General features: G+C 47.7%; 2 long non-coding RNA genes across 3 annotated transcripts in view; both read right to left on the reverse strand.

The window, feature by feature from the left end:
• Positions 1-1394: 1394 nt before the first annotated feature.
• Positions 1395-4680, reverse strand: LOC121042812 (uncharacterized). The gene is made up of 3 exons (XR_005796462.1): positions 4485-4680; positions 4062-4153; positions 1395-1543 (listed from the first exon to the last, which is right to left on the reverse strand). It is a non-coding gene; the product is annotated as an uncharacterized LOC121042812 (long non-coding RNA).
• A 7651-nt stretch (positions 4681-12331) lies between these two features.
• Positions 12332-25725, reverse strand: part of LOC121042813 (uncharacterized) — a 24858-nt gene continuing 11464 nt past the window's right edge. The window contains exons 2-4 of one of the 2 annotated variants that reach the window (XR_005796464.1): positions 19183-19373; positions 12945-13074; positions 12332-12505 (exon numbers count right to left, since the gene is read on the reverse strand). This is a non-coding gene — a long non-coding RNA (uncharacterized LOC121042813). Of the gene's footprint in view, positions 12506-12690; positions 13075-19182; positions 19374-25725 lie in introns of those variants that run through there. The other variant, XR_005796463.1, reaches the window with a different exon arrangement.

Below are 25725 nucleotides of genomic sequence, written 5' to 3' on the forward strand. Positions count from 1 at the left end.
CCTGGGGCGCCTGGGTGGCTCAGTCCGTTAAGCGTCCGACTTTAGCTCAGGTCACCATCTCATGGTCCATGAGTTTGAGCCCCACGTCGGGCTCTGGGCTGATGGCTCAGAGCCTGGAGCCTGCTTCCGAATCTGTGTCTCCCTCTCTCTCTGCCCTCCCCTGCTCATGCTCTGTGTCTCTCTGTCTCAAAAATAAATAAACGTTAAAAACAAAATTTTTAAAACAAAGAAAAAATAAAAGAAAATACTGGCCTATGTGGAAAAATCCGGAAACCCGATGCCAGCTGCCAACCTACCTGACTTCTAGAGATCACCTGTTACTGAGTTCTTCACAGCCACTCTCTTCCTGCCCATCCTGCTGTGGGATTGCCAGGTCTGTTGCTTCAAGGTAGGAGTACGCAAAGCATAGAGAGCAAAGTTGGTGGGGCAGGGATGAGGTGTTGGGTCCCCGCTGATGGTCTGGACGTCTAGATGGGTGGTTCCAACTGAGGGCAGTGTCTTCCACCCAGTGGACACTTGGCCCTGTCTGGAGATACTCTTGTTGCCACGACGGGTGGCGGGAAGGGATGTTGCTGGATTCTAGTGGGCAGAGGACAGAGATGCTACTAAGCATCGTACCACACACAGGACAGCCCCCCCCCCCCCCCAAGAATTATCCCAGGCAAAGCATGTGTAATGCTGAGGTTGAGAAGTCCTGATCTAGATCGCACTGGTATTGCCTTCAAGACATTAAGGGACAAGCACTCCACGAGTTCTGTGTTTTCTGCCCTTAGCTGAGCTGGGAATGATGCTGGGAGTCTTGCTAAAGGCAATGGGAGTGAATGATAATGGATCTGGCGGGAACCTGAAATACAGCATGAGGCAGGGGGAGTGCAGGGGCTAAGCGTCAAGACTTTGCAGTTTGAAAGAATCGAGTTTGACTCCTGGGTCATGAAATACATTCTCTGGGGCCTGCAAAATGGGACGATGATATCTGCTTCACAGGGCTCCAAGGGGGTGAAATTAAGTAACGTGTCTGCCGCGGTTGGCACAGCGCCTCGCCTTGGTGTGTGACACCCGGCGGTGGCGGTGGTTATCACGCCAAAGCTCAGCTTCACGGTGTTTCCCACTTTCCCAGCCTCTAAAAGGCAACAGCATTCCATAAATTCTTATTTTAGAGAAAAAAAAAAAAAAGGATTTGAACTGATTTTTGTTATCTGGGCTTTAGAGACCCAGGCAATGTGGGACAGATACACGATCTACCTATTTTTACAAGAACTTTTTAGGTGAGAGTCGTCTGGTTGAAATCTCTTTTATATTTCCTCTGGTGTTCTTCTTCCTCCTCCTCCCCCTCTCCCTCCTCCCCCTCCCCCTCCCCCTCCTCCCCTTCTTCTTCTTCTTCTTCTTCTTCTTTCTTCTTCTTCTTCTTCTTCTTCTTCTTCTTCTTCTTCTTCTTCTTCTTGAAAGATTGTGGTGGTGGTTCTTGTTAATTCAGAAAATGCTTGCTTTCTGACATTCTTGGTTAAGCTGCTTTGATCTACGGAGAATTCAAGAGTGGGCCAAGCTGAAACAAAAGTTATTGGGTATCCAGACAAAAATTATTGTCCACAGATGTAACGAGAGTTGCCAGAGCAGTGTAAGAATATCTCGGGTCCCCATCCTGAGCGAGGTGTTTGGTTATCAGAAAGCAACCACAGGAGAGCCCCGTGTACATTGAGGGTCTATAACCACCCTGTTATCTACCGCTTGTTCTGGGGTGTCTGAGAATATCCGAGCAACACCCAATGGCCCTCATGAAATGCATGTTGAGCTCCCTGGGGTGGGCACAGTTCTGAGTCCCAGTACAGGGAGAAGGGAGCAGACGGAAGAGAGAAGGAGGTGGGAGAGAGGTAAGAGGGGGAGAAGGAGAGGAGAGAGGTAAGAGGGAGGAGGGGAGGGAGGAGGGATGAGGGAGGGAGGAGGCAGGGAGAGGGAGGAAGTAGGTAGGAAGGAGGAGGATGGGGGGGGGGGGGGGTAAAAAGGGAGAGGGGGGAGGGAAGGGGAAGGGTTGCCCCCCCCCCCCAGGGTCAGCCCAGTTCGGAGGGGGGGGTGGGGCCAAAGAAAAGGGCAGGGGTGGAGCACACCGAAATGCTGGCCTCAGAAGAAGAAAAAGGAGAAGCACCAGCCTAGGACAACTGCTCCTGACAAAGAACAAACACTGGTTCTGGTGAAGGAAAAAGGCCAAAGGGCACAGAGGGAGCCCAGAGGAGCCTGATTCAGTTGCCCCGTTGGGACGCAGACCCACAGCAGGGCGTCTGCAAGCTTCCCAGCCAGAATGTTCCTCTTCTTGCTCCTCCTCTCACCCACCCTCAGCATTGTCCTGAGGCCAGGACACCTCTTGTTTCTATGAGATCCTGGGTGCTCTGGGTCCCCTGGGAGCCCTCCGTGGGGAAGGCTACTCTTTTCCTTTTCAGGCAGTCTGTGCCTTGAGGCCCAGCTGATGCGGCCTCTCCATAGTCTGGAGCCTGTGCTGAGGACTGAGAAGCACCCGTGTGTGGTCTTCGTCCGTGACTTTGACACAGCACCTGTCATGGTGTCTGTGTGAGCCATTTCTATTCTCCCAACATGTAAGTGAGCTGCAAAGGTAGCTGACATAATAATGTATTTGGCCTCTATAAATAGTGTATGCAAGGGGAGGGGAGAGGGCTGCAATAGAGATGTAATGTGTGGCATTGCAGGTGTTGGGGAAGTGGGAGAATAGGGGGTTGAGAAAAGGGACCAAAAGGAAGCAAATTAGTGGAGGAAAGATCACATACCCACAGTTCAGCCTTGGAGGGCCGAGGCAAAGGCAGAGCCAGAAGGTCTGACGTTAGAGGAAGGCAGAAGGAGTTGGGTCAGAGGATCCCATTAGAGTTTGCCCTAGCCTGGGACCATAGGAAGCCTTAACACTTCATGTTGTGTAGGGTGGTGAGTATAGTTCAGCATCTCTCAGGAATCCCCTAAAGCTGTTTGGCAGATTTGTAGGGCGGGGGCGGGGGGGCGTTTTTTATTTTCTACACGGAGGGTCCAGAGCCCCCCCTTAGTAGGCAGCTCTATGTAGGGGCTGAGGTGTTTGTTGGGTGACAGCTGGATGTCTAGATTGGGAGGGTGGGCAGTGTGGAGAAGCCATGTGGGGGTGAATGGTCCTGCAGGGGGTCTAGACTGGGCATAGGGGCTCAGATGGCTCCTGGTAAACAAGTAAGAGGCCCCAGAGAAAGAGGATCCAGAAAGAGCCAGAAAGGTAAGGGGGAAACCAAGAAAGTGTTTTATAGCAACCAGGAGAAATGGGAATTTCATAAAGAGGGAGTGAGTAACAGATCCGGTCAGGTAAGGCTGAGGCCACAAGTGTTTGCTGGACAGTAGGAACTGAGAGGCCAGAGGTGTCCTCAGTTCCCACGTGGGTGTGTTTGGAAGCTGGATGGGCTGGGCTGACGGCAGATCCTCAAAGGACTGGAGAGAGTGAGTGCCAACTGTGTTTTAGAAGCTTGGTTTGAAAAGGGGGTCGGGACACTTGCTGCGAGCTGGGTGCAGGATCACAAGAGTTATCTTCCCCTGTGTTTTTGACAAGGTGGCAGGCAGATGGAAAGAAGCCAGGACAGGGCAGATAAAGGTTCAAGAAAGAGAGTGGAGAGTGTGTAAGTCAAGATCCCGAGATGTTCTTGGAGCCCCGTTCTTGAAGCAGGGGAGGAGGAAGTGAAGGTCATGAAGAGAGGCTGACAGTTGAGGTCAGCTATGCCCAATGACCTCTACCTTCCCTGTGAAGTAGGAAGAGTGGCGTTTGCTCAGGGAGATTGGTCCAGAATAGGGTCCACTGTGGAGGGAACAGTGGGGAGGCAGAGCTGCGCTGGAGACCACACATTTGCAGGCACGCCAGTCATGCCTCCTGGGTGTTCTCTCCAGCCCTGTCACCGGCCATGGGCAACCCTCTCTACCACCCCATTTCACCCGTCTGGCCTCCCCAGGTCCCCACCCTTCCTGTCTACGCACTGTCTCTCCAGAAACCCATGTCAGGCTGATCAGAGTGTGTGTGTGTGTTTTACAAAAGCCCTGCAACCCTTCCTTACCTGAAATGAGTTCAGTCTCATGTTAAAGTTCTCATCATGTTGCTCCCAAACCTGCTTCCCAGACAGTGGGTGCCTTAGGGTCCCAGGAATTTCTGCAAAAACAGTTCTCATTCTACCTTCCAAAGTCAGACCAATCCTGTTTTTGCCCCTGACTGTATCTCCTAGGGCAGAGTTTTACCTAACTGTCCTCTACCTCAGTTTCCTCAACTATAACATCAGAATACTAATACTGTCTTAGGGGGATGTTGAAGGATTAAATTGGAAGTCACACAAGGCATTTTGTGTGGTGTCTGACATAGGGCGCGAGGTGGATAAATGATCACCGTAATGACAATACATTAATGGCCATGCTTAATGTTCATTTTTCTTTTAACACTGATAACGATCCTTCAAATATTTAAAGTCAGCTATGTTTCCACTAACCTGTTTTCCAGCTTAAAGATCCTCAGTTCTTTTCATGTTTTCTCCTGGGGCAAGGTTCAAAGAGCAGGTCTGTCAGAAGGCTGTAAGCCCCATGTCCCCGGAGGAATTCAAGCAGAACACGACGTGTCACTGGGCAGATTTTGTACATGGCCTTGAACTTCTGATTGAGGCTAAAGCTGGAAAACCCTAGAGGTCCTTTCCAACCTTCTGTCCTTCCAACCTTCTGACTTAAAAAGCAAGTTTAGAGGGGCGCCTGGGTGGCTCAGTCGGTTAAGCGTCCGACTTTGGCTCAGGTCATGATCTCGCAGCTCGTGAGTTTGAGCCCTGCATCGGGCTCTGTGCTGACAGCTCAGAGCCCGGAGCCTGCTTCAGATTTTGTGTCTTCCTCCCTCCCTCTCTACCCTTCCCACACTCATGCTCTGTCTCTCTCTCTCTCTCTCTCTCTCTCTCTCTCTCTCTCTTTCAAAAATAAATAAACATTTGGGGCGCCTGGGTGGCGCAGTCGGTTAAGCATCCGACTTCAGCCAGGTCACGATCTCGCGGTCCGTGAGTTCGAGCCCCGCGTCAGGCTCTGGGCTGATGGCTCAGAGCCTGGAGCCTGCTTCCGATTCTGTGACTCCCTCTCTCTCTGCCCCTCCCCCCTTCATGCTCTGTCTCTCTCTGTCCCAAAAATAAATAAACGTTGAAAAAAAAATTAAAAAAAAATAAACATTAAAAGAAAAATTTTTAAAGCAAGTTTAGAAAATAATGTGTTCAATAAACACTACTTCATATCAATAGTATCAGTGTCAAGGCCAAGGTTTGTTTTTATTTTGAGAGAAAGAGAGGGAATGAGTGAGGGGAAGAGCAGAGAAAGAATCCCAAGCAAGCTTCACACTCAAGACGGGCTCTATGTCACAAATGTGAGATCATGACCTGAGCCGAAATTAAGTGTGGGTCTCTGAGCCAACCAGACGCACCTAGGGCCAAGGTTTTAATAGGAATGCCCGTCTTCCAGACTCTAAAATCAGTGGGGAGGGCCTAATTTCAATCACAAAATGTCAACAGCATCATGCTTCACTCCTAGGGCTGTAAAGGTGTATAAAGTGTTACTTTTCTTGATAAACGTCATAGCAACAGCTCTGTATGTGTATTCATTTCCTTGGTCCTCATAAAACCTGCGAGGAAATTCCTGCTGTTATCCTCATTTGACAGAGGGGAAACGAGTTTCAAGAGGTTAAGCAATAGGCCACACTGTTGCGGCGGGGTGGGGGGCGCCGCGCCCGGCGGGCGGTTGGGCAGTAGCTGCACCAGAACCCAAGCGCTCTGGCTTCAGAGTCCTTTCTTGGCCACTAAGCTATGATGCTTATAGCTCTGCTGAGGATGCAAACTGCAAACATGTCACTCTGAGTTTTTGGACCATTTCTCAAAAGAACCCCAGCCACTTAAACCCATTTCGTAACCGGAAAGGAATCTTTGAAATCTCTTTGTTCAGCCACCATCTTGTAGACGAGGACCCTAGGGCCGAAGATGAGTGTGGAGACTTACCCTGAGCCCACGTCTTTGGTTCTCAGCACAGTGGCTTTTCCATCTCCCACACAGAGAAGGCCTAACCCCCTTCTCTGACCTTGATGGATGCTGGCAGAGAAGACAGGGGGCACAGTTCCCTCATCACAAAGACATCACAGGCAACAGGCCATGTCTGAGCCTTTGAAGAGGCATAAACTCAGTCCCTGTCAGTTCAGTAGAGGCCCCCCTCACTGGACGCCCTAACTCAAAAACTGGCCCTTCCAGGCCAGACTGAGAAACCTTTTTCTCCTGGTCTGCCCCCGCCTCCATCTGTTTGTGCTGAAATTAAATAAACAATCTCACCACCAGGGAAGTGTTAGGAGCAAACTGGGAATTCTTTATCAGAGACACAACTTGATTGGGAAGCACTCCGGATGACTAATTATGACTTCAAGGGGAATTCGCTTAGTGGCTACAGCATTGGAAGAGGTATTCTCTGCATGTAAACTGGGCCATCTCACAGCTCTGAGTCTAATAATTTAATTAGCTCTGTAGATAGTTAGACATTATAGAAGCCAGTGCAGCATGTCAAATAGACAGCTTTACAATGGCCGTGCGGGGAGTAGACGTCTTGTGCTGCTGAGAAACTGCTGCCCGGCAGGGCTCCCTGGGGCTGCCACCTCTTGGAATCTCACCACATACCAGTTTTCCCTTTGATAGGAGCCTGGAAAACTCCTCCGTTTCAGCTCTCAAGATTTCAGAAATTAATTGTATTCATTTAACTTCTAATGGCATTTTAAAAACATACACACATGTAGAACGGAGGGTAATGAAGCCCCATGTATTCAACACTCAGCCTCAAGCACTGTCCTGCTGTTTCATTCAGTCTTCCCCAACCAAACAATTTTAATGGTCTGTTTGCTTTTGCTGGAATATTTTAAAGTGAATTCCAGACGACGTGTCATTTCGCTTGTAAATACTTCAGGATTTATCGCTAACCAATAAGTACTTTAATAAAAATATAACATGAGACTGTTCTCATACCTAAAATTACCAAGAACTTTTTAACATCATCTAATATCCTGCTGGTGAGATATAATAACAATACACTCAGACTCCATTATTGTCCAATTGGCTCAATTTTCCCCAGTTGTCTCCAAAAAATGCCATTTTTCAGTTGGTTTCTTTGACTAGAACCCAAACAAGTACCACACTTTGCATTTCTTAAATCCCATCAAATCTCTAACAATTCCCGAATGAATCTCTAACAATTCCCAAATTAAAAAAAAAAAAATCCATTTATTTGAACAAAAGTTGTTTGTTCATTTGTTCGATAGTTTTCCTGGCTCTGGGTTGGCTGATTGCATCTTTATGGTGTCATTTAACATGTTCTGTTTCCCCTGGGTTTTCTATCACATCAAGTCTAGAGACTTGATTGGAGTCATGTTCAAGTTTTTATTTTTACTTTTTTGTAAGAAGTCTTCAGGCAGTTCTGGGATCTTCCTCTTGTGTGACCTCTAGAGGCACATAGTGCTTAGTGGAATTCAGAGTGATCAGGGACTTCAGGGAATGTTGGCCTGATCCACCCCCGACAAAGTCCCCATTGTGTCCAGGTCTGTTCTTTAATTAGGAGTTGCTCACTCAACCAGACTTCCCAGAGTCTTTTTTTTTTTTTTTTTTAATTTTTTTTTCAACGTTTATTTATTTTTGGGACAGAGCGAGACAGAGCATGAACGGGGGAGGGGCAGAGAGAGAGGGAGACACAGAACCGGAAACAGGCTCCAGGCTCCGAGCCATCAGCCCAGAGCCCGACGCGGGGCTCGAACTCACGGACTGCGAGATCGTGACCTGGCTGAAGTCGGACGCTTAACCGACTGCACCACCCAGGCGCCCCCTTCCCAGAGTCTTTAAGACATCAGCTCAGTTCCCATTAATTGTGATTTTTTCAATCCTAGTGTCAGATTTCTTGAGTTTGATGATTCTGGGTGCATTCTGAACGCTCTGTGTTCTTGTCCAAAAATGTTTCTCCCCTCAGGAGAGCTACTCTGACCTCCAGTGTTCTCTGTTCCAGACGAGCTGGGATCTCTACGTGGGGAGTTTTGCTTGACATGGAAGCCAATTCTAGAACGCCACCACCAACCCCAAATCAGTGTGACCAGAAGAATCAACGTTTTTGATAGTCTGCTTTCCTTCCTTCCTTTTCTGCTCCCTTCCTCCCTCTCTTGGCGATTTTAGATAGAGGAGACAGGCAGTGTGTTCACGGAAAGCCTGAACACTTGAGTTCCTCACATCTTGACCCACAGGTCAAGCTGACAGTTGTTGAGCATTTCCATGTAACTGCTCCACGCAAAACATATTCCCGGTATGATTTCACTCAATCGCCACAACCTCCTTCTGAGGTGGGGTATTCTTTCTAGACCCATTTTTCAGATGGAAAAGCTGAGATTCTAACAGATTTAGACTCTAGAGCCCCTGCTCCAAGCCACTATGTCACAGTATCTCCCAAACATACGCCGGGAGCTCTGTTAGGTTTGTTTTTCTGCTTGCCAAGAGTGCTCACTCTTGGTTACAGGGCCCAATCTGCAGGACATTAGGGCTGTGGAGCCAGTGAGTCAGGCCCAGTGCTTAGCAGGAGCTTCATAATAAAAATTTATTAAATGGGGGCGCCTGGGTGACTTGGTTCAGCGTCCAACTCTTGATTTCGGCTCAGGTCAGGATCTCGTGGATCATAAGATTGAGCCCCGTGTCGAGTTCTGCTCTGAGAGTGGGCAGCCTGCTTGGGATTCTCTCTCTCCCTCTCTCTCTGCCCTCACCCTGCTCGTGCGCTCTCTCTCTTTCAGAATAAATAAACCGAAAGATTTGTTAAACGGATGAATTTAGTTAGTCTTTCTGATCCTTAATTTATTTTTGTTAAAGTAGAGATTAAAGAAGACCTTTTCAGGGTCGTCGTAAGATTCATTGAGATGTTAGCACAGTAGCCGGCACAAAGCAAGTGCTTTGGTCATTGGAAATGATCAGCATGTGAATAATCCAAGAAAGCAGGTAACCCCAGTTATCCCAAATTTAGCTTTGAGAGTACGTTGTCTAATTCAGGTAAAGTTTCACTTTCCTAATTATGTTTTGTCTAGGCTAGCACCACTGAACACCCGGTGGTCCAGGAAACGCTGGTCCTTTGAGATAAACTGAGTTCATGGTTCTGGCCAGAGAGCATACTAAATGCTGTGAGCTGGCCTGCAGTAAAGAAAGCTTTTAACTCAAAGTTTTCCAAACATCTAATCATAGAATTCCTTTTCCAAGTAATATTCATTGAAGTCCCCCAAAACTCTTTTCTGTAGTCCCCTCCCTTGGGGAATGTTGGCATAGCAAACATTAAAAAGAGCTTGCATCCCCTCATTTTTCAACTAAGGAATGCGATACGCTCCGTCACAACAAGGATACGCCCCAGGGGAGAGCCCTGATTAAAGTTTGCCCCCCCCCCCCGCGATCCACAAAGTGGGTGAGCTAGGCTGAGTGTTCATAGCAAAGGATGAAAAAGGTGAGCATGTTTATAGCACATGAATCAAGGCTAGACTTCCCTAAAAGCTGTCGCCTGACTAGTAGCAGGAAGCCTAACGCTCTAGGACTGTCTGGTTTTAATTATTTCAGTTTATCTATTTGAATTTGACTTTTTCTCTGTTGGGTGCCCGAGTTTCTGGCTTCCATCCACGAGATAGGATTTAAAAGCATTTGAGAATATCACAAAGGCAGCTTCTGCAGAATTTCTGCTTTGCCAGTCCCCACCCCCCTTTGTCTATTAAGGATCTTGCTGTTGACAATGATTCTCTGTTATGGAAAAAAAAAAAAAAAACCTCAACAAAAACTAATCAGGTAGTAGTGATTTGATGCGAGGAATCAGCCATTAGGACACCTCCCTCATAATTTTTGGCCATGTCAGGGTAACTTCTGTATTATTATTGACATATTATTTGTCTTTAAATCATCTCACCCTTTTAGAAATATATACATTCACTTATTTATTTTTATAAATACCATCCTTAATTTTTTTTTTTAATTTGAGAGAGAGTGAGAGAGAGCAGGGGAGAGGGTCAGAGGAAGAGAGAAAGAATCTTAAGCAGGCTCCACATGGAGCCTGATGTGGGCTCAACCCCACAGCCCTGAGATCATGACCTGAGCTGAAATCAAGAGCCAGATGCTCAACCAACTGAGCCACCCAGGTGTGGCAAAGAAATATATTGGTTTTTTTCCCCAAAGAAATATATTTAAATGGGAGTTTATAGTACTTTATAGACAGAAAGCCAATATCACTCACCATAAAGAAGAAAATTTAAAAATTACAATAAAAGCAAAACAGGTTGTTAAACTTGAAATGTTAAGAGGATTAAAAGACAATAATGAAAAGCAAATAACATATCTACTGACATTTTTAGAACACGTTCCTAGACATCAAGAGCTATTTATTACATTTGTTAGGTAAATGTAAGTTCTTTATTTTTTTTATTTATTTTTTAAAACTTTTTTAATGTTTATTTTATTTTGGGGGAGAGACAGAGTGTGAGCAGGGGAGGGGCAGAGAGAGAGAGGGAGACAAAGAATCTGAAGCAGACTCCAGGCTCTGAGCTGTCAGCACAGAGCCTGATTGGGGCTTGAACTCATAAGCCATGAGATCGTGACCTGAGCCGAAGTCAGACGCTTAACCGACTGAGCCACCTAGGCGCCCCTTTATTTATTTTTTTAATTCCTAATTGGAAAGGGTAAAAGAAGGCAGTTTCGCATTAGCTAGCTAAATGACACATGCACAGACTCCATGACCCTGTCATTCTCCTTCTAGAGGTTAATCCTATAGACACACTCTACACTTTCCAGACGAGGGTACAAAGCTGTTCACTACAGCATTGTTTGTATCGCAAAACACTGAAAACAACTGAAAGATTGGAGACCCCCCCCCCCCGACCTGTCCTGTGGGCTAAGTGAAGAAGGTAAATACAACATAATATACACTCATGGAGTGGAAGATGATGTAGACACAGAAAAGAAGCACACCCAGATCTTTATATATCAACCTGACCGATCTCCAGGACATAACTTTTAAATGAAAACAAGCAATATGTAGGACAGTGTTTGTAGGGAAGATCAAACAATTAAAAAAATAACAAATATACATATTTGCCTTTACATGCATAAAATATATCTAGGACACAGGATAACATCAGTTGCTTCTGAGGAAGGGAGCTATGTGGCCAGGGAGCAGACATAGAGGGAGATTATCCACTGGACACCGTTTTGGGTTTTAAGTTTCGGAGTGTGAACTAAGAAAGTTACGGTTGGCAGGATGGCGACCTCGCTAAGATATCCATGTCCCAACTCCCGGAACCTGTGAACATGTTATGCTATGTGGCAAGGAGTAATTCAGGTTGCAGATGGAATTAGGGTTGCTAGTCAATGACCTTAACAATCAAGAGATGATCCTGGATTATCCAGATGTAATCTCAAGTGTCCTTACAAGCAAAAGAGGGAGACAGGAGAATCATTGTCAGAGTCAGAGAGAGAACTGAAAGTGTGACACTTCTGCCTTTGAAGATGGGGGAAGGGAGCCAAGAGTCGAGGGATGCAGGTAACCTCTAGAAAATGAAAAAAGCAAGGAAACAGATTCTCCCTAGAGCCTCCAGAAGGAACGCAGCCCTGGTGACATCCATTTCGGACTTCTGACCTCCATGATGCTAAGATAATAACCGCATGCTGCTTTAACCAGTAGGCTTGTGGCCATTTGTTGCAGGAGCAATAAAGTACCACTTATGTTAAGTATATACATACATGCATATTTATATATTTAAAAAATATAGCGCAATGGTTGAAAGTTTGCCCTTGGCAGGCAGAATTGTCTGGCCTTTAATCCTGGCTTTTCTACCTGTGCGACCTTGGGCAAAGTGCTTAACCTTTTGTGCCTAAGTTTCAATATCTATAAAACAAAGATAATAACAGTCACTTATTTATGGGATGATATTACCTGACGGTGTCACTAAGAGGATTAAATGAGTATGTGCACTTCCAACGGTCCCTTGCACAAAGAAAGTGCCAGTAACCGTTGACTCCTACTCTGTTTAACTGTCTCCCCTGACTGGATCAGATGCTGAAAGATAATTCCCACTCAAAATGATGCGAGTGGAAGAAAATGATATAAATGACTGTATTCAAAAACAAAAACCCCGAACGAAAGAACCAGAAAAGTAGTTTGAAGAAACCATCTGACACTATCTCTAGGATCCGTTCTTCATACTAAGGTCCAAAATTATTTGGTGATGTCCTAAAGTAGTGCAGTAAAAGTTTCCTTGTCTACTAAACCACTTCCAGTTTGACTCCTTGGCCTTTTTATTAAGTCATCTAATGTCTCCTCCTATTTTCAGATGAGTTAAAAACCAGGTCTTTCAGGCAACAGCAAAAACCTCAAGTCCCAGGATCGAAGTCTCTGCCAGACGGGGCCAGGTTTCTGCCAGTGCATCTCCCGGGTGTCCATGGCCGACTCCTCATACACTTGCCTGGTAACAGCATGTACAGGAGTTGAGATGAGCACACAGACTAACTTGTAAGCCATGCCCACCCTGCTATACTATCTCACCAAAGGAAAGTTTTCTCTGAAAAAATAAAGTTCCCCTTATAACTCAGTAGAGTAAAAACTTTTTCTAATCAAAAGACAATGAGCTTTCATTTGAAACAGTGGTTCTTTGTAGTCACCACCCGTCTCTTCACTCAGCCAAGAAAACAGGTCAGGTCTTTATTGAACTGCCTGCTTGTGACATGATTGACAAGTTTATCAGCTTCATTAAGTACTTGTCTTAAATCTGCACACGCATTCTGGAGGGCAACGGTTTCTTTGTATATAAGGGCACTGAGGAGACACAGCTTTGCGGTAACAGCTTGAATATGGAGACAGATTTCTCATGTTGCCAGCCAGAGCTTCAGCCCATCCATGCCTACCCTAAATTCTTGCTTCCAGTCCATACTGCAAGTTATCAGTCAGTTGTCCGTACAAGCTGGCCAAAATTGGCAGCATAAAATATTTTCATGGGCTTCTTCACTTGACTCATAGGCTGTCATACTGACAATCCTAAAAAAAAAAAAAAACCACCAGGATTCAGAATATCACTTGGGTTTGCCAGTTTTCAGTGACTCATTTCACTTTGTTGTACCGATAAAAATGGCTGCTCTATATCGGCTGCCATTTCTGTCATTTATTTTGCTGGACAGAGATATCTCGTCAGTCATTATGTTTACTTTGATCATCATTCTCCGCTTTTTTTTTTTTTTTTTTTGGTGTCAGGACTGACAATTTGTCAATAAACTTAGCAGTTCCAGGCTTTGCAATTAAATATAATCATATGCATTTGGCTTCAGCAGAGTTTACACTTTTATCTCCTGATACACTGTATTCTGGTTGTAATGTTAAGTTGCTCTGATCATTTTTATATGGTATTCCATGTACATTTCAAAATGATGCTTGATGTTGGATAAATTTATGCCAGAATTTAGGAGCATCTCCAAAATATGTGATGCATGATAGCATTGGTTCATTTTCATTGCCAGTGCATTGGTAATCCACATTTCAAAGAATTACCACCACATATGTGTATGCGTGCTTTATTGTTCTGTTGTCATTTGCCTTGTTTGTGTCTGATATTTTTGCAACACTGACAGGCAGTTCTGATATTTATTCATGTGGTCTTTACCCTCGTCCAAAGACAAATGCCTTTTTAAATCCCAATCAGCAGGAGTGCTCCCAAGTCCTTCACAATTTCCACCTGTCTTCAACCATTGGATTAGATAAAAAATAAGATCAGAATCCCAACTCCAGTGCACAATGATGTATTCTTACACATTGGAAACTAAACGATTGTCAATTTCCAAAAGGGATGTTTTGATTTATCTTTGAAAAGAACACACAACACATATAGGACTTCAGTGTTTGAAAATCCATTCTAGCAAATGGCTTTTTTTTTTTTTTTTTTACATAGCACTTATATGTTATTTACTTGTGTATTGTAGTCATTTTTATGATGTCACTACTCTCCCCACCACCTCCTGCCCCAGGAATGGAAGCTCCATGAAGTAGATTTTTGTCTGTTTAGATTTACAGCTGTATCCCCAGCATGTAAAATGGTACTTGATGGATACCAGGTGCTCAATCAGTATTTGTAGAATAAGGGAATGAATGGACCAGCAGTACAGACATAGGGTGCATGGAAGACCCAAACTCTTTCTCTCTCAGCTCTGCATGCTCAATGACAGCTTTGCCCCTGGCTGGTTTTGTGGTCACAAGATGGCTGCCAGAGACAGTTGGCATTATCTTGTCCACATCTATGAGGAAAGAGAAAACGCTTGAGTGGGTCAACTTCCGTCTTGTGCCCTCCTGAAGGGGGTGGTAACATACATGCAGATAGATAATGGCTTAAACTAATCAGGACCCATCCTTTCTCTGACAGCCAAGTTGAAGAGTTAGAGTGAGCATTTCCTGGACAGGTAATGGGCCATGTGGAAGTATGGAAGTATGGAAGTTGAGGTAGAAATGGGTGATAGGAAGCCACCACTCTCTAGGACAACTCTATTGATTTTTAAAATATCAAATAGTTCAGGGGCACCAGGGTGGCTCAGTCGGTTGGGCATCTGACTCTCGATTTTAGCTCAGGTCATGATCCCAGGGTCATGGGATTGAACCCCACGTCAGGCTGTGCACTGAATGTGGAGACTGCTTAAGATTCTCTCTCTTTCTCCCTTGCCCCTCTCCTCTGCTCATGCACTCTCTTTCTCTCTCTCTCTTTCTCTCACTCAAATAAAAAAAAGACCTACTATGTGCCAGGTACTGCTCTAGGCACTGGGATGCAGCAATGAACAAACTCCACCCTCATGGAACTTATCTTTTATTGAGGGGAGATAGGTAATTAATAGACTATTAATAAACTATGTAGTATATCAGGGAGTGATATGTGCTATGGAGGAAAATGAAGCAGGAAAGAGGTTGTACGTAATGACTAGGGAAGAGGCAGCTGTAGATTTCAATAGAATGAGTAAGGAAGACTTTCTGGAGAAGGGAACATTTGAACAAAATTTAGAGATGAGGGATCAAGTTCACAGATATTGGGGAAGGGGCTGAGTTTAAAGCATTTTAAATTCCAGATACTTGCAGAACATCTAAGAGCTTTTCTCCTATAATTAAGTGATGATACATAATACAGATATTAGGCTCAGATCCCACCCAGAATGGGAGATAGTAGGTTGCCCTTTTAAAACCTGGATAAACCCAGAGGGGCTGATCCCTGAAAAACAGATTAACAAAGACTGAAGGATTCTTAAACAAAATCTTTCCTGATTGCTTCATCAAATTTGAACTTTTAAATTTTATTTTTATTTAAATTCATGTTAGTTAACATATAATGCAGTATTGGTTTCAGAAGGAGAATTTAGTGATTTATCACTTATATGTAACATCCAGTGTTCATCTCAACAAGTGCCCTCCTTAATATGAGTGCCCATCACCCATTGAACTTTTAAATAAACTTCTATGAGAGAGTATTACTATGTTCTACAAATTTGGGGCCCTTAAATTTGGTTTATAACACTGGGTACACTGAGTAAAGCAAACTTTCCCTACCAGCCTTACAATTTTGGTGGAGGAAAGGAGACAATGAAAATATAAAATGAAAAATATAAGAGGTGAACACACACACACACACACACACACACACACACACACACACACACACTATCCAGAAAAGCCTTCCTGCCTGAGGAGTCACCAAGAGGTGACATTTGAACTGGGAGGGCAGGATGGGGGAGAGAACATTTCAGACCAAGGAAAGAGCATTTCTGGGGAGCAGGGGAAAGGACAAGAACGTTCCAATGTTGAGGGGACAGGAAGAGCACAGGATAAAGGGCTTATGCACACTTTTCTCTCCAGAGATGAAGTAGATTGTCCTCGCTTTGGGAATCAGGAACACTGGTGAACATTTCTGTTTTGGACAAGGTCATTGGACTATTATCTGGTGAGCATCTCCCTCAACCAAAGCACATGCTTGGGACCCACTGTTCTGCTAGAGGCTCAAGAAAGAGACCAGGGATGGAGATGGACGTTGGGAAGCCAACGGTGAGGACAGCTGTGACAAAGCGGGGAAATGCAGGGTGAGAAAAGATGGGGCAGGACTGAAGCAGCCCCACATGGGGTATGAGGAAGAGCTGGTGCTCTCCAGAGAAGTAGAGGGACTGGGCTGGAAGAGGCATGGGCCCAATTTGCTTCAGTCGGCCTGAGGAAGATGGTACCTCCTTGAGGCATTTGCTCTTCTGGACAACAACCTCCTGTGGAACTCTTTCCTCCCCAGTCTATGGATCCCCAGTCTCTCTTCTCCCTCCCATGCCACTCCAGAACTTTCCTTGGTAGAAGCTCTTCTTTGGCTTGATTATTGGATATTGACATCTCTTAGAATTCTGCCATGGCCCTCTTGCTTTGTACTTCAGCTGCACTTTCCCACTGCATCCAAGCCTATGGCCTTCATTTAGGCTCTTCCTGCTTTGGAAAGAAGGAGATGGATTGGAAGGAGGGAGGGAGGAAGGCAGGGAGAAAGGAAGAAGTGGAAAAAACTTCCAGAAAGCACTGCCACCCACGTTATTGCTTCATTGCCTTATTTTACTATATTCAAAACTTTTTAGGGATTTGACCTTTGATTTCTAGAACTCAGTGAAATACTGGCATGGTAATAGTGTTTATTAATCAGGGCTCAAAATATCTATGGTACTTCATTTTTTAACCTGGCATTTTCTCAAAACTGAAAAGTACACAAGAAAGTCTGCACATGAGCTTGGCCAGGTGTTGGTCTACTTCTCTGACTCTCTTGTTAGAGTGCAGGCTGACCAGCACCCCCACCTTAGATCTACCTAGGCAAGAGGAGCCCCTGTCCTGGTCCTGTGCTCTGTGCCCCTTCTCGCTGGTCAAGGAGTCCACAGAGCCACAGGACCAAACTTGTCCCTAGGCCATTCCAGATCCCAGAAATTCCTAGATCCCAGAATTTCCTGCCCCAAATGTCCCAAATCAACTGTAGGGCCTATGCAGGGCCTCTTTTCTGGGCCAGTCCTCTGGAGCCACGGTGGTGCTCAGGCCTGAGGGTGGCCTGAGGCTCTGTTTGTAGGAGCGTGTGGCCGAAGCTTGGCTCTGGGCACTGGTGTCAGCCTGCATCCTGGGAGGCCCCTCCGGGTGTGCTGTTGAGCAGGGAGTGGGAGGAGAAAGGGCCCGGAGGGAGCCCTGCCCATGTTCCACATTCCAGTGCGAACTCCAAAAAGCCTGCTGGTTCTGAACTTGATCTGGGACTTCCAGGGCATTAGGAAGTTATTCGTCAAGGTAGAGAGAAACACTGCATTCTAATTAACTGTTTATGGGTTTAATAATTGAGAGATTGTTAGATATGCGTTACACGGGCCTCTATTTGTACTCTTGGCCCAGGCCCTGCAAATGTTAGAGGCATACTAGGTGCTAAGAGAGGAATGTCACTTTTGCAATATCGGCGAGTGGACCATTTTGAGAGAAGTGATAAAGAGGAAACTGAAGCACTTCCTCTGCCCACCCAGGGGCCCTGGGAGAAATTTATGCTATGCAATTTCAGAAACTAACAAATACTATTTCTGGCACTTCCTTCTAATGTATACGCCCTTCTCCCTATATATTCTCAGTAGTGTCAGATGTAAAACGGGCTCGCCTCACATCAGACCCAGAAGAAGTCCAAGGAAGTGCAAGCATTCCTGACTTAAAATAATCTGATAAAAATATTCTTTAATCTATTGGGAGATATTAAAATGCATATAAACATATTCTTTGGTATGAACATTACATTTCATTGATATATATATAGTGTGGGTGTTTGGTTATATCAGTGAGTGAAATCTGTTTTTAAAAATCTGGAAAGCTTTTGGTTCTGTGCTTCTGAGAAAGAGCTTCTGGAGCCATGTTCCAGGGTCCCCTCAGAGATAACACTGGTTTAAACTGCCACCTGCTCAATGGGCTTCCAAAGCCTTATCTCCAGCCCTGGACTCTCTCTCCTGAGGGGAGCTCATGCACTTGCCCAGTCAACACCTCTATGTGCCCCCCACCCCAACTCAACGCGGCGGAGTCCATATTGGTATCCCGTGGCTGCCATAACAAATTAGCCCATTCTTGGTGGCTTACAACAACAGGAATTTTAGTTTTTCACAGCCGTGGAGGCCAGAAGTCTGAAGTCAAGGTGTCAGCAAGGCCACGCTCCCTCTGAAGGTTCTAGGGGAGGATCCTTCCTTGCCCCTTCCAGCTTCTGGTAACCCCAGGCATTGCTTGGCCATGGCTGCCAAGAATCCAATCTCTGCCTCCATCTTCACATGGCCTTCTCCTGTCCCCTCTGCATCTCAGATTTCCCTCTGCCCTTCTCTTACACGAACACCTGTCATTGGATATAAGGCCCATTCTAACCCTAGGATGATCTTATCTCAAGATCCTTAATTACATCTGCAGAGACTGCTCTTCTAAATCAGGTTACATTCACAGGTTCACAGGATAGGGTTGGACAAAGGACATGTCCAAGTGGATAAACCACTATTTAACTCACTACATGATTCATCGCATTCCTTCAAAACCAGTTCCTTCTGCCAGCTCTGTCGAGGGTGGGGAGGGGTGTACCCACATTTCCCAAGTTGACATGGGAAGTCACCCTTAGACTATCCCCTGCTTCCCCCCGCCCCCCGCCTCATATCCAGTCCGTCACCAGGGCCGTCGATTCACTTGTGCTAGCGCTCGAATCCGTCTTCTCCCCTCTGGTTTCCACGGCCACCCTTACTAGCCTCCTTTGTGTTTTTCAAACTCCCACCTCAGGGCCTTTGCATGAACTCTTACCTCCCTCTCTGGAAGGTTCCATCTCTTAAGCTTCCCAGGCAGACTCACCCTTTTCACAGAGCTCTCAGGTCAAGTGTTAGGGCTTCTGAGAGGGCTTCCCACCCCACCCCATGTACCTCAAATAGCTCCTAGTGATTCTACCAGGTCACTCTACTTGATTCTTCCAACCCCACCCCCCACCCCCAAAACACACACAATTCCATCAGGACAGTCCTGTCTGTTCACTTCTGTAACCCCAGTCTCAAAGATAGTGACGTGTGCATATCTGTTATCTCTACTGAGCTCCTTTTCAGATGTCAGCATGCACGTACTTACCACTTCTTTCCTCAGAAACCTCTCTCAAAGTCAGCAGTTTGCCAAACTCAACTCCAGCGGACCACATTGCAAACACCGCTTCCTTGTTCTTTCCGTGGTATTTTACACCTGTGTTTCCTCCTCCCGGATGCTTTCTCCTCCTTGACCCCCGAAGGAGGGTGAATATATCATTTGTCTTCCAAACTGGGCCACTATTTAAAGAGACAAAGGGCACTAATGAATTATTATGCCAGGCTAACCGTCATAAACTAAGACTCTCCCAAGGTGAACCCAGACGTATGGTCTCCCTCCCTCCAAAACCTCCCTCTCTCTTCCGTGGCTGTCTATCCTCAGACTCCTTTTCCTCCATCTACTCTTTAAATGTGTCCCGGGCCCTCCCCTGCTGTCGTGCTACACCATCTCCCTGTGTGACCTTACCAGCCGTGACTCAATCTGTCTACATGTCCCCATCAGTCCACCGTGTCTTGATTTCTGTACTCCACGTACAAACCCAGCTGCTGGCCAGAAGTCTCTACCTGGATGTCTCAGCAGCAATTCCACATCGACATCTAAACCAAACTCATGATCTTCAGCCTCAAACACGTTCTCTTGCTGTTGATGAATGGTAAATGGGTGGGGGGTGCGGGTGGGCGGGGTATGGAGGAAGTGGTGGTTAACAGCATAAGTTCTAGAACAGGTTCTAGAGTTATGGCTGCCTGGGTCCAAAGCCACATCCTAGCCATGCGTGGTAGGGCCATTATTTAACCTTTCCAGGCCTCCGTGTCCTCACCTGTAAAGTGGAGACAGAAGTGCCTGTCTCTTAAGTCGGTTGCGAGGGTTCAATGAGACAGTAAGGCCAAGAGCAGATGTTTATAGGATACCACACGTGCTGGGCATTTCTATGGGACCGATGTGTATTATTTCATTTAATCCTTGCAACAGCCTCGTGAGGTAAGTGCCATTATTTATCATCATTACTGATGATGATGATGATTTAAAAAACAATAGAAGTAGGCTCCAGGCCTGCGTGGGGCTGAAGTCAAGAGTCGCCTGCTCTACCTACAGAGCCAGCTAGGCGCCCGGGGAAGTATCGTGATCATGCCTCCTTTACAGAGGAGGAGACCGAGGCACAGAAAGGTCAAGTAACTTTCTCTGGCTTAATGACAGAATTGAGCTTCAAATTCAGCAAGTCTGGCTCCAGAGACCTTTTCTCAAGCACCTCGATGTCCTCTGGGTGCCGGGTGCTTAGCACAGTATCCGGCATATAATAAGTGCTCAGCAAGTTATTTCCACTTTCCACCCAGCCCACCAAGCCATCTGCCCAGGAGAAGGCCTATTTTCCCTATCCTTCCTCATCCCATGTCTGTCAAGTCCTGTCAACCACATTTTATTTTATTATTATTTTTTTTTTAATTTTTTTTAACGTTTATTTATTTTTGAGATAGAGACAGAGCATGAACGGGGGAGGGTCAGAGAGAGGGAGACACAGAATCCAAAACAGGCTCCAGGCTCTGAGCTGTCAGCACAGAGCCCGACGCGGGGCTCGAACTCACGGAGCGCGAGATGGTGACCTGAGCCGAAGTCGGACGCTTAACCAACTGAGCCACCCAGGCGCCCCATCAACCACATTTTAAAGTGCTAGGTGCTTCTCCCAGAATTTGCTTATTTAATTATTAGTCTATATTCCTAGTTCATTGCCCAATGACAATTGATATTGAGAAGTCCACTAGCAGGGGACCAGGTGTGAATGGAAAGACCTGGATCTCTGCCTCTAGCTTGAGGCTTTTCCTGCAAACCTCAACTCTGCTTTCTTAGAAGCCTGATGCTGCACTGCCGTAAACACAAGCCCGGGCCCACATGCTGGAGGATGAGAGAGAACATGGCGTGGGGACGGGCCGTCCCTCCTGGGGCCACCTGACCAGCCAGCACCCAGCCAAGCCAGCAGCTGGCCACAGACACATGAGTGGACCTGGCCAAGGGCAGAAGAACCAACTTGCTGAGCCCAGACCAAACCACTGACCCGCAGAAAGGGAAGTTAAATACATGGCTGTTGTTTTCAGCCACTAAATTTTGGAATTGCTTGTTATGCAGGCAAAGCTAACTGATCCGCTTAGATGTCCTGTTAGCTTAGGCTGCTGTAACAAGATGCCACAGGCTGGGAGGCTTCAATTTGTTTTCTCGCGGCTCTAGATGCTGGAGTCCTAGATCAAGGTGCCAGCAGAGCTGCTCTGTGGTGAGGCTTCTCTTCCCGACTTGCAGATGGCACCCTCTTGCTGTGTCCTCCCATGACCTTTACTCTGTGCGAGCCCAGAAAGAGAGAGAGATCTCTGGTGACTCTCCCTCTCCATATAAGGACATCAGTCCTATCAGATTCGGGCCCTGCACTTATAACCTCACTTACCCTTAATTACCTCCTTAGAGGTCCCATCTCCATATACAGTCACACTGGGGGTTGGGCTTTGACATAGGAATTTGGGGGGCACACGATTCAGTCCCTGACAGGTATCGATCATCAAGAGGAAGTCGGGCCCATGAGAGCTGCTAAGATCACTCTAGTGGAGTGTGAGGGGGCAGAGGAGACCCATCAACTAAGGACAAATGCAGGGTAATGATAGCCTTCCTGGGGCCGGCAGAGGATGATGAGCCCCGGAGGGGACGGGCAGAGGACGGACACACAAGGAGAAGCAAGCGAGGGCTGAGGAGGCATTGAAGCCGAGCCTGTTTGTAAAGAGGAAATGAGCAAGAGAGTCCAGTGCAGTCGGCAGAAGTTAGGGACCAGGTGGTTTTGGCCAGGTCCTTGGTGGACTGAGGAACAAAAGATGAGAGAGCCGATAAAGCTTCCAAGAGGCTTGGATGAGAAGGAACAAGAGAAATCTGGAACACAGGATCAAGAGGAGCTTTTTAGGACAGAGGGACTTGTGCATCTCTGTGCAGCAAGAGGCGAGAGCTAGAAGCAGGAGAGGCTCGCAATGACGGAACAAGGTCTGGAGGAGGCAGGGGGCAGCTGACAAGAACTAGCCTGTGTTAGCACTTGCCAACGTGCCAGGGCCGTGCTGAGCTCTCTGTGGGGCTTATCTCATTTAGTCCTTCCGTCAACTCTATGAGGTAAAGGCAAGGATGATCCCATTTCCCTGATGAGGAAACTGAGGCCCTGAGGAGATTAAGAGACCTACCCAAGATCACACAGCCTGCAAGTGATATAAATGGGATTTGAACCCTGGCAACCTGACTTTAGAGGCTAGGGGGATCTGACCTGGATTTCGGCCCGCTTCTAAAATTAACAGGAAAGCGGTAGGGACGGTGATAGCAGGATCGGTAGGGGGCAAGAATTTGATGGAGATCATGTGCTCCCGGCGGCCTCAATTTTGTTTTCCGGTAGCAGACAGGGAGCTGAGCGTTATGCCTGGGGTCAGGAGGGAACATAGAGGGAGTGAGGAAGGCCCAGAATAGGAGGAGGTTGAAGATGACAAGACTCAGGCCCGCTACTCGTGCTGGCGAGTGGCGCTGAGCTGGGAGTCCCAGTTGGTAGCGGTGGAGGCGGCATTTCTCCAGCGCCGCTCCGGGGTCAGGAGAGGGGAGGAAGGGGCACAGTGGCTGCCGTGCCAGGGTAGGAGGCTTGCCGAGGGGGTGCTGCCAAAGGGTGGGGGAGAGGGCCATGGCTACTGGTGGGAGACCGCGGTTCCTGACCCTGGCTGCATTTGAAGGCACAGGAGGGCTGAGCCCCGTCCCGTAGCAGTTACCCCTGAATCTCCCGAACTGGGTGTGTGTTCGTGGTCCCCGGTGAGGACTTCTGATTCCATTCCAGTAGGGAGTTGAGGCCGAGGCCGGGAGGGTAGGGAGGAAGAGGTACACGCAGAGGAAGGGAGTGGAGGAGCGTGGAAATGGAGGTGTGAGCGCTAGCAGGGGAGGAGGGACACCTCAAGGGCTGAGTTGTTCTGCCTTAAGGGCTGGGAGGGCTGCAGACTTTCTACCCCCTCTTCCACACCCACATTCCTGGGGCCAAAACAGGACGGGATTGTCTCCAACGTTTCCCTTCATCCTTAGAACAGAGACCTCCGAGGGGCTGGACTAGGGGAGGCCTCAGGAGCTGCCTGAATGGAATTTTCTTCCCACGTGACCAGTCCAGCCCGGAAGAGCCACCCAGGAGGACATCAAGAGTGGGTTATCTGCAGGCCTGGGTATATCCCCCAGCTGAGGAATTTCTCAGGGAAAAGAAGAGTGGGGAATGGGTGAGGATGGCTGAAAATGGGAGAAGCCTATTCATTTTATCCAACCAATATTTATTGAGGTCCAGGCACAGAACTTGTGCCGTATTGCCAGGCAATATCTAAACACGACAGGTAATGTGACCTTGGGTGGCACTTCCCAGAGCCTTCTCTGGGATGGAAACTGTCCCTTTAAAAACAAACAAACAAACAGACAAACAAACAAACAAACAAAACAAGGTGGGGTGGGGAGGTGGGATCCAAGTGCAGATAAGTTTGGGACACACTGGGTTACAGAGAGTTAAACGGATTTACTCCCTGCAGGACTTCTCAGAGCCTTTAATCTGTTAACATGTTCTGAGACTCTCCAAGAAGTCGAGAGGCTAGCGTCATCCTAGCATGCTTGACCCCAGGTCTCTGTCACTCCTGGCCGACCTAGAGGAATGAATGATTCACGGAACATGCTTTGGGAAGTGTGATATGGTGGCAAAGAGCTCAACTTTGAAGTCATAAGACCTGGCTCCCGAACCAGGCTGTGGTGCGCGTGACCTTAAGCAACTTGCTTATGTCCATTTTCACATCTGTAAACTAGAGCTCCTAGTGGCTCTTTCCTGAACTTGTCGTCAGGAGTAAATAACGCTCCTCAAGCACTGAGTGCGGTGCCCGGTACACAGAAACCGCTCGGGAAAAGGGCACTGGCCTGGTTGGGGAGATCCTGGAGCCTGCGTTCAAATCCTATGACGTGCTGGCCTGAAAAGCTGACTGGGGACCAGGAGTCAGAGCTTCTGTCTTCTACCTAGTTACTTGGACATAAAACCCAAATGGCTTTCAAAGCCTGCGACCTGACCAGAGAAAGAACAGTCAAGGGGAGGAAGGCAGGCAAGGGACGGGGGAGGAGGAGGGAGAGAGACTTCTGTTTCCATTCCTGCCCAAGGGAAAGAGACTATGGGAATCTGCTGGCAGTGGGCTGCTTTGGCTTCTTGCAGAGGGTGGTGACAGGGAGGGGAATGGCCAGCCAGCACCCCTGCCCCCGGGACCCCAGGACTGTGACTGTGCGAGCGGGCACACAGGAAGCCACTCCAGGCCAGGCGGGTGCCGAGCAGCTGTGGGACTTGGCCCCCATCCCAGCAGTGTCCTTCCCGGAGGTGACGCTTCGAGAAGGAGATTTCCAGAAAAGCTCCACGGCCCTGCTTCTGGCTGACGTTAGTGCCTCTGGAAGGCTTTGGGCTTGGGGGGACTTCTACCTTAAGGGACGACTGGGGAGAGGATGTCCCTCGCCCAAGTGCTCTGTCCCATTTCTTTGGGGCCCTGCTGACTTGGGAACAGATGACAGTGTGGAGGGGGAAGACATCCGAACTGGGAGACATCGCGTAAGGAGGGCACCCCATCCTGCACCTGGGGTGCTGCTCCAGAGACCCTGGGGTATGTGCCCACTCCCCGAGGTTCCAGACCCCACCTCTCCACTCTGGCCCCTAGAAACCAGCCCCCATGGCCTCCGTGACGCACGAAAGGTCTCTTTTCATTCTCCTGACCTCGGGGGTGGGGGAGGGGAGAGAAGTGCCATCAGGGGCCACCCACGAATAACCGTGATCTCCTTTTCACAAGGCTCGGAGGTCAAACATCGTGCCCGAGGTCAACAGCCACACCAGAATTTGAACCCACATCCTGTTCAGCACCACGGCTTGCCCTAACTGGGAGGTTCGCGCAGGATCCCCAGTTTAACCTCTGCCTATGTCCTGGTTGGCTGCAAAAACAAAAGAAAACAAAACCAAAAACACACACATGCATAAATCAGCAGGACATCTCTGATGGAAGGAATGTGAATCCTGCTTTTTGTCCTTTCGTGAGGAAAAGACAGAATCGCAGAGCCCTGGTTCACAGAGCTCTGTCAGCTGCCTGTGACCAGGACCTATCGGTTTTTCCAGGAGCATACCCCATCACCACCAGACGGTTCAGACAGGCCCCCCCCCTTCCCCTGGCTTCTGGGCTGCCCCCCACCACTCCTCCAGTCTCTTTTTCTAGCCAGGGTGGGGCCCCTGGGGCTCATGGCCTCGGGCCCAGAACTTGCCTCGCCCCCTTTCTTGGCAGCTGCTAGCCATCTCTGCAGTTTTTGGCCTAGTAAAACCCTTTTTCTGCCTGCCCAGGGGAGAGTTTTGATTGGCTTCAGCTGGGATGACCTCATCCTCTCCAGAATTTGGGGATGTTCCCATTTTCCACTGCTCCACCTTCCTCCGCCCCCCGCCCCAACCCGCCCAAGCTGTGGAATCCCCCAGCCTCACTGGAGAAGGCGAGCATGTGCCCTGGATTCCTGCCCTCTCCCCACCCTAGCGCTCCTGCTCCCCCGGGCTGTCTTTGCTGC

The sequence above is a fragment of the Herpailurus yagouaroundi genome, unplaced genomic scaffold, assembly GCF_014898765.1.
Source record: "Herpailurus yagouaroundi ecotype Mexico unplaced genomic scaffold, PumYag 186, whole genome shotgun sequence".
NCBI classification, from domain to species: domain Eukaryota; kingdom Metazoa; phylum Chordata; class Mammalia; order Carnivora; family Felidae; genus Herpailurus; species Herpailurus yagouaroundi.